The sequence below is a fragment of the Heterodontus francisci genome, chromosome 43 (assembly GCF_036365525.1).
Source record: "Heterodontus francisci isolate sHetFra1 chromosome 43, sHetFra1.hap1, whole genome shotgun sequence".
Taxonomy (NCBI): domain Eukaryota; kingdom Metazoa; phylum Chordata; class Chondrichthyes; order Heterodontiformes; family Heterodontidae; genus Heterodontus; species Heterodontus francisci.
In genome coordinates, this window is record NC_090413.1 from 31,513,852 (window position 1) to 31,522,640 (window position 8,789).

The 8,789-nt window shown below is 57.7% G+C and overlaps 1 protein-coding gene across 2 annotated transcripts in view; it reads left to right on the top strand.

The window, feature by feature from the left end:
• Nucleotides 1-8,789, top strand: part of elof1 (elongation factor 1) — a 72,617-nt gene that overhangs the window by 34,898 nt on the left and 28,930 nt on the right. Inside the window, exon 1 of one of the 2 annotated variants that reach the window (XM_068021395.1) lies at nucleotides 8,442-8,567. The exons of the other annotated variant lie outside the window; for it this stretch is intronic. The gene's annotated coding sequence lies outside the window, so the exon portion shown is untranslated. Of the gene's footprint in view, nucleotides 1-8,441; nucleotides 8,568-8,789 lie in introns of those variants that run through there. 2 annotated transcript variants of the gene reach the window in all.

The following is an 8,789-nucleotide window of genomic DNA, read 5'->3' on the forward strand; positions in this document are numbered from 1 at the left end:
CAGTTCCCATCCTTGGTCACCCTGCAGCCATGTCTCCGTAATCGCAACTATATCATATCCACTTACATTTATTTGCACGGTTAATTCACCGACCTTAACATCTGACATGTGGGAGTCTTTCAAACGTCAGCTGATTAGAATCCAGGACCAGCATGTTCCTGTGAGGAAGAAAGACAAGTTTGGCAAGTTTCGGGAAGCTTGGATAACACGGGCTATTGTGAGCTTAGTCAAAAAGAAAAAGGAAGCATTTGTAAGGGTTGGAAGGCTAGGAACAGATGAAGCACTTGAGGAATATAAAGACAGTAGGAAGGAACTTAAGCAAGGAGTTAGGAGGGCTAAAAGGGGTCATGAAAAGTCATTGGCAAACAGGATTAAGGAAAATCCCAAGGCTTTTTATACATATATAAAGAGCAAGAGGGTAACCAGGAGCCAGAGGAAATGGGTGAGGTGCTAAATGAGTACTTTGCATCCGTATTCACCAAGAAGGACTTGGTGGATGATGAGCCTAGGGAAGGGAGTGCAGATAGTCTCAGTCATCTCATTATCAAAAAGGAGGAGGTGTTGGGTGTCTTGCAAAACATTAAGGTAGATAAGTCCCCAGGGCCTGATGGGATCTACCCTAGGATACTGAGGGAGGCAAGGGAAGAAATTGCTGGGGCCTTGACAGAAATCTTTGCATCCTCATTGGCTACAGGTGAGGTCCCAGAGGACTGGAGAATAGCCAATGTTGTTCCTTTGTTTAAGAAGGGTGGCAAGGATAATCCAGGAAATTATAGGCCGGTGAGCCTTATGTCAGTGGTAGGGAAACTATTAGAGAGGATTATTCGGGACAGGATTTACTCCCATTTGGAAACAAACAAACTTATTAGCGAGAGACAGCATGGTTTTGTGAAGGGGAGGTCGTGTCTTACGAATTTGATTGAGTTTTTTGAGGAAGTGACGAAGATGATTGATGAGGGAAGGGTGGTGGATGTTGTCTATATGGACTTTAGTAAAGCCTTTGACAAGGTCCCGTATGGCAGACTGGTGCAAAAGGTGAAGTCACATGGGATCAGAGGTGAGCTGGCAAGATGGATACAGAACTGGCTCAGTCACAGAAGACAGAGGGTAACAGTAGATGGGTGTTTTTCTGAATGGAGGGATGTGACTAGTGGTGTTCCGAAGGGATCAGTGCTGGGACCGTTGCTGTTTGTAGTATATATAAATGATTTGGAGGAAAATGTAGCTGGTCTGATTAGTAAGTTTGTGGACAACACAAAGGTTGGTGGAGTTGCGGATAATGATGAGGATTGTCAGAGGATACAGCAGGATATAGATCGGTTGGAGACTTGGGCGGAGAAATGACAGATGGAGTTTAATCCGGACAAATCTGAGGTAATGCATTTTGGAAGGTCTAATGCAGGTGGGAGGTATACAGTAAATGGCAGAACCCTTAGGAGTATTGACAGGCAGAGAGATCTGGGCGTACAGGTCCACAGGTCACTGAAAGTGGCAACGCAGGTGGATAAGGTAGTCAAGAAGGCATACGGCATGCTTGCCTTCATCGGTTGGGGCATAGAGTATAAAAATTGGCAAGTCATGTTGCAGCTGTACAGAACCTTAGTTAGGCCACACTTAGAATATTGCGTGCAATTCTGGTCGCCACACTACCAGAAGGACATGGAGGCTTTGGAGAGGGTACAGAGGAGGTTTACCAGGATGTTGCCTGGTCTGGAGGGCATTAGCTATGAGGAGAGGTTGGATAAACTCGGATTGTTTTCACTGGAACGACGGAGGTGGAGGGGCGACATGATAGAGGTTTACAAAGTTATGAGTGGCATGGACAGAGTGGATAGTCAGAAGCTTTTTCCCAGGGTGGAAGAGTCAGTTACTAGGGGACATAGGTTTAAGGTGCGAAGGGCAAAGTTTAGAGGGGATGTGCGAGGCAAGTTTTTTACACAGAGGGTGGTGAGTGCCTGGAACTTGCTGCCAGGGGAGGTGGTGGAAGCAGATATGATAGCGACGTTTAAGAGACATCTTGATAAATTAATGAATAGGATGGGAATCGAGGGATATGGGCCCGGAAGTGCAGAAGGTGTTAGTTAGGCAGGCATCAAGATCGGCGCAGGCTTGGAGGGCCGAATGGCCTGTTCCTGTGCTGTACTGTTCTTTGTTCTTTTGTTCCATTATCCATTCTATAATAGCATGCCCAGAACTGCATATGTGATCTCACCGACATCTTGTTCAGATCATCAACACCTCCTTGCTTTTGTACTCAATGTCGCATGTCAAAAATCCATAATCCCATTTGCTTTTATAATGGATTTTCCAAACCTTCATCTCTGTTCCCCCACTTAATTGAAAAATATCATTTTGGGGTGTATTATTTCATATTTCTGTGCGTGTCATCAATCTGCATGCCCCCCAACCTATAGTCTCCTAAATTCTTCAGTTGACAAGTTGATGTCAGTAATTGACATCAGTACCTCCATGCCTTTTCCTGTGCTTATACCATAACTGCTGCCAATTTTTCTCTTGCAAATGACAGGTTGAAGTTGTCCCTTCTTGTAGTTACCAGAAGATGATTGTCATGAAAACCCTATATGCCAAAGGGGAAGTTTTAATTTCATTGATTGGAATCTTACATTAGACTTTGAATGGAAAAATCTTGCAAGTAACTTTTTAAAAACTGGCAGCCAATACGGTCACTGCAATTTACATTTGAAACACCAGAAGATTAAAACTGGAGACAAAATGTCTCACCCAACCTAGCCAGAACAATGGTTGGCTCTCAGTGATTGAATTACCGAGAATGGCCTTATCAACATGGTTGTCAGGGCCATCTACACCCATTAACTGTAGAAGAGCCAACCCTCCTCCCTCCCCCCACCACCAAGTGTGACTGGACATCTGGAAGCATTTGAAGCATATAGCACCTTGAATCTTAGAAGATTCCAGAAAAACCTCATAAAACAACAAAGGGGTTTGATAGAATCATGTGACCGAATGCGCAGCACTGGAGAAACTGTAAGCTTTGTCACACAGACCACAGAGGGGAGTAACTGAAAAGCCATCAACAAAGCAGGTCTCTATCTTTATATCCCCAGAAAATATTAGAAGATCCAGCAGTGTCTGGGAACCCCCTCAATCCTACAGACTGCCACAGCCAGCAACCAGAGGATGAGAATCAACTCCCTCTTCTGCCTTCATGAGCCCTGAGCAAAGCAAGTCCACTACCTTGCACGTGGTCCAACAAGGACTTCGGGAATACAATTTCAGCTGAGGACCATTGAACTCTCAAACTATTTAAATTCCATTTATTCTGGACTTAATCCAATTACCAAATCAGTTTTCCCTCTAATCTATTTGTGTGCGTGTGACTTGTGTGAATGTGTTGCGTATTTTTAACTGGGTTAGAGTGCTAAGAGTAATAAACTTGCATCTTTCTTGGTTAAACTCAAGAAAACCTGTCTGGTTCTTTTGCAATCACATTAGAGGAACATGAGCAGGTGCTCACTGAATTGATAAATTCAACCACATTAAAAAAGGATAAACCCTGTTGCGGTCAAATGAGAGAAGGGGCAAAAGGGGAACCTGAGACCCCCTCCGCACCTGGCCGTAACTTGATGTATTCCAGCTGTCCTGATGAATATCTGGATTGGTCACAACAGGACAGTTTCGACCAGATAACAGAAATTAGAGAAAGAATGACGGATTCTTACACTATCGGCTGATCCCTGAGGGGAGGGAGTGGGATTGTGGTCAGAGTGAGGGGAGCGGGTGGGATTGGGGTCGGGCTGAGGGGGTGGGATTGGGGTCGGAGTGAGGGGAAGGGGGGATTGGGGTCGGGCTGAGGGGAGGGGGTGGGATTGGGGTCGGGCTGAGGGGAGGGGGTGGGATTGGGGTCGGGCTGAGGGGAGGGGGTGGGATTGGGGTCGGGCTGAGGGGAGGGGGTGGGATTGGGGTCGGGCTGAGGGGAGAGGGTGGGATTGGGGTCGGGCTGAGGGGAAGGGGTGGGATTGGGGTCGGAGTGAGGGGAAGGGGTGATTGGGGTCGGGCTGAGGGGAGGGGGTGGGATTGGGGTCGGAGTGAGGGGAAGGGGTGGGATTGGGGTCGGGCTGAGGGGAGGGGGTGGGATTGGGGTCGGGCTGAGGGGAGGGGGTGGGATTGGGGTCGGGCTGAGGGGAGGGGGTGGGATTGGGGTCGGGCTGAGGGGAGGGGGTGGGATTGGGGTCGGGCTGAGGGGAGGGGGTGGGATTGGGGTCGGGCTGAGGGGAGGGGGTGGGATTGGGGTCGGGCTGAGGGGAGGGGGTGGGATTGGGGTCGGGCTGAGGGGAGGGGGTGGGATTGGGGTCGGGCTGAGGGGAAGGGGGGAGGTGGGGATTGGGGTCGGGCTGAGGGGAAGGGGGGATTGGGGCCGGGCTGAGGGGAGTGGGTGGGATTGGGGTCGGAGTGAGGGGAAGGGGGGATTGGGTTCGGAGTGAGGGGAAGGGGGGATTGGGGTCGGAGTGAGGGAAGGGGGGATTGGGGTCAGAGTGAGGGGAAGGGGGGATTGGGGTCGGAGTGAGGGAAGGGGGGATTGGGGTCGGGCTGAGGGGAAGGGGGGATTGGGGTCGGAGTGAGGGGAGGGGGTGGGATTGGGGTCGGGCTGCGGGGTGGGGGTGGGATTGGGGTCAGGCTGAGGGGAGGGGGGTGGGATTGGGGTCAGAGTGAGGGGAGGGGGTGGGATTGGGGTCAGAGTGAGGGGAGCGGGTGGGATTGGGGTCGGGCTGAGGGGGTGGGATTGGGGTCGGAGTGAGGGGAAGGGGGGATTGGGGTCGGGCTGAGGGGAGGGGGTGGGATTGGGGTCGGGCTGAGGGGAGGGGGTGGGATTGGGGTCGGGCTGAGGGGAGAGGGTGGGATTGGGGTCGGGCTGAGGGGAAGGGGTGGGATTGGGGTCGGAGTGAGGGGAAGGGGTGATTGGGGTCGGGCTGAGGGGAGGGGGTGGGATTGGGGTCGGAGTGAGGGGAAGGGGTGGGATTGGGGTCGGGCTGAGGGGAGGGGGTGGGATTGGGGTCGGGCTGAGGGGAGGGGGTGGGATTGGGGTCGGGCTGAGGGGAGGGGGTGGGATTGGGGTCGGGCTGAGGGGAAGGGGGGAGGTGGGGATTGGGGTCGGGCTGAGGGGAAGGGGGGATTGGGGTCGGGCTGAGGGGAGGGGGTGGGATTGGGGTCGGAGTGAGGGGAAGGGGGGATTGGGTTCGGAGTGAGGGGAAGGGGGGATTGGGGTCGGAGTGAGGGAAGGGGGGATTGGGGTCGGGCTGAGGGGAAGGGGGGATTGGGGTCGGTGAGGGAAGGGGGGATTGGGGTCGGAGTGAGGGAAGGGGGGATTGGGGTCGGAGTGAGGGGAAGGGGGGGATTGGGGTCGGAGTGAGGGGAAGGGGGGATTGGGGTCGGAGTGAGGGGAGGGGGGATTGGGGTCGGAGTGAGGGGAGGGGGTGGGATTGGGGTCGGAGTGAGGGGAAGGGGGGGATTGGGGTCGGAGTGAGGGAAGGGGGGATTGGGGTCGGTGAGGGAAGGGGGGATTGGGGTCGGAGTGAGGGGAGGGGGTGGGATTGGGGTCGGAGTGAGGGGAAGGGGGGATTGGGGTCGGAGTGAGGGAAGGGGGGATTGGGGTCGGAGTGAGGGAAGGGGGGATTGGGGTCGGTGAGGGAAGGGGGGATTGGGGTCGGAGTGAGGGGAGGGGGTGGGATTGGGGTCAGTGAGGGGAAGGGGGGATTGGGGTCGGAGTGAGGGGAGGGGGTGGGATTGGGGTCGGAGTGAGGGGAGGGGGTGGGATTGGGGTCGGTGAGGGGGAGGGGGTGGGATTGGGGTCGGAGTGAGGGGAGGGGGTGGGATTGGGGTCGGAGTGAGGGGAGGGGGTGGGATTGGGGTCGGAGTGAGGGGAGGGGGTGGGATTGGGGTCGGAGTGAGGGGAAGGGGGGATTGGGGGTCGGAGTGAGGGAAGGGGGGATTGGGGTCGGAGTGAGGGAAGGGGGGATTGGGGTCGGTGAGGGAAGGGGGGGATTGGGGTCGGAGTGAGGGAAGGGGGGATTGGGATTGGGGTTGGTGAGGGAAGGGGGGATTGGGGGTCGGAGTGAGGGGAGGGGGTGGGATTGGGGTCAGAGTGAGGGGAAGGGGGGATTGGGGTCGGAGTGAGGGGAGGGGGTGGGATTGGGGTCGGAGTGAGGGGAGGGGGTGGGATTGGGTTCGGAGTGAGGGGAGGGGGTGGGATTGGGGTCAGAGTGAGGGGAGGGGAGGGGGTGGGATTGGGGTCGGAGTGAGGGGAGGGAAGGGGAGGGGATTGGGGTCGGAGTGAGGGGAGGGGGTGGGATTGGGGTCGGAGTGAGGGGAGGGGGTGGGATTGGGGTCGGAGTGAGGGGAGGGGGTGGGATTGGGGTCGGAGTGAGGGGAGGGGGTGGGATTGGGGTCGGAGTGAGGGGAGGGGGTGGGATTGGGGTCGGAGTGAGGGGAGGGGGTGGGATTGGGTTCGGAGTGAGGGGAGGGGGTGGGATTGGGGTCAGAGTGAGGGGAGGGAAGGGGAGGGGATTGGGGTCGGAGTGAGGGGAGGGGGTGGGATTGGGGTCGGAGTGAGAGGGGAGGGGAGGGGAGGGGGGTGGGATTGGGGTCGGAGTGAGGGGAGGGAAGGGGAGGGGATTGGGGTCGGAGTGAGGGGAGGGGAGGGGGGTGGGATTGGGGTCGGAGTGAGGGAAGGGAAGGGGAGGGGATTGGGGTCGGAGTGAGGGAAGGGAAGGGGAGGGGATTGGGGTCGGGGGGAGGGGAGGGGGTGGGATTGGGGTCGGAGTGAGGGGGAGGGGAGGGGAGGGGGTGGGATTGGGTTCGGAGTGAGGGGAGGGGGTGGGATTGGGGTCGGAGTGAGGGGATTGGGGTCGGAGTGAGGGGAGGGAAGGGGAGGGGATTGGGGTCGGAGTGAGGGGAGGGGGGTGGGATTGGGGTCGGAGTGAGGGGAGGGGGGTGGGATTGGGGTCGGAGTGAGGGGAGGGGGTGGGATTGGGGTCGGAGTGAGGGGAGGGGGGTGGGATTGGGGTCGGAGTGAGGGGAGGGGGTGGGATTGGGTTCGGAGTGAGGGGAGGGGGTGGGATTGGGGTCAGAGTGAGGGGAGGGAAGGGGAGGGGATTGGGGTCGGAGTGAGGGGAGGGGGTGGGATTGGGGTCGGAGTGAGGGGAGGGGGTGGGATTGGGGTCGGAGTGAGGGGAGGGGGTGGGATTGGGGTCGGAGTGAGGGGAGGGGGTGGGATTGGGGTCGGAGTGAGGGGAGGGGGTGGGATTGGGGTCGGAGTGAGGGGAGGGGGTGGGATTGGGTTCGGAGTGAGGGGAGGGGGTGGGATTGGGGTCAGAGTGAGGGGAGGGAAGGGGAGGGGATTGGGGTCGGAGTGAGGGGAGGGGGTGGGATTGGGGTCGGAGTGAGGGGAGGGGAGGGGAGGGGGTGGGATTGGGGTCGGAGTGAGGGGAGGGAAGGGGAGGGGATTGGGGTCGGAGTGAGGGGAGGGGAGGGGGTGGGATTGGGGTCGGAGTGAGGGAAGGGAAGGGGAGGGGATTGGGGTCGGAGTGAGGGAAGGGAAGGGGAGGGGATTGGGGTCGGGGGGAGGGGAGGGGGTGGGATTGGGGTCGGAGTGAGGGAAGGGAAGGGGAGGGGATTGGGGTCGGGGGGAGGGGAGGGGGTGGGATTGGGGTCGGAGTGAGGGGAGGGAAGGGGAGGGGACTGGGGTCGGAGTGAGGGAAGGGAAGGGGAGGGGATTGGGGTCGGAGTGAGGGGAGGGGATTGGGGTCGGGGGGAGGGGAGGGGGTGGGATTGGGGTCGGAGTGAGGGAAGGGAAGGGGAGGGGATTGGGGTCGGGGGGAGGGGAGGGGGGTGGGATTGGGGTCGGAGTGAGGGAAGGGAAGGGGAGGGGATTGGGGTCGGAGTGAGGGGAGGGGGATTGGGGTCGGAGTGAGGGGAGGGAAGGGGAGGGGATTGGGGTCGGAGTGAGGGAAGGGAAGGGGAGGGGATTGGGGTCGGAGTGAGGGGAGGGGAGGGGAGGGGGTGGGATTGGGGTCGGAGTGAGGGGAGGGAAGGGGAGGGGATTGGGGTCGGAGTGAGGGGAGGGGAGGGGATTGGGGTCGGAGTGAGGGGAGGGGGTGGATTGGGGTCGGAGTGAGGGGAGGGAAGGGGAGGGGATTGGGGTCGGAGTGAGGGGAGGTGATTGGGGTCGGAGTGAGGGGAGGGGAGGGGAGGGGAGGGGGTGGGATTGGGGTCGGAGTGAGGGAAGGGAAGGGGAGGGGATTGGGATAAACGCCATTTTGTCTCCCACGCGCCTGAATTTCAAACCGAACGGTCAGTTTGATGATGTCACAATTACGGAACAAGAGTGCCGATCCCGGCCTATATGGGCGATTAGTTGATTGACAGCATTTTCCGCCAATCGATGCTGTGTATAGGATCAAGGTGTCCAATAGAGTGTGCCAGGAACCGGCAGTTCCGCTTCTCAAGCGCAGTCTCGTGGTGTTGGCGGGTGAAGCGGCCTGAGAGGACGGCTTGGGAAAGGCTTTGTGGGCAGCAGCGGAGAACTGCAGGTATTGGCGCAAGCTCCGTGTGCTGCTCGTAATAGATTATAAATTCTCACCAAAGTTGTGAAGATCGAAACTTTAGATTCAGATTGCCAATGGTAATCGGGTGATGTGTGAAGTTATGATTGGCAGCTTCCCCAGCCAATCATAGATTCAGCTCAACGATAGGGATGGGAGCCAATGAAAGACTTCGGATGGACAGGCAGCCCAACAAATGGAGGCGGTGTA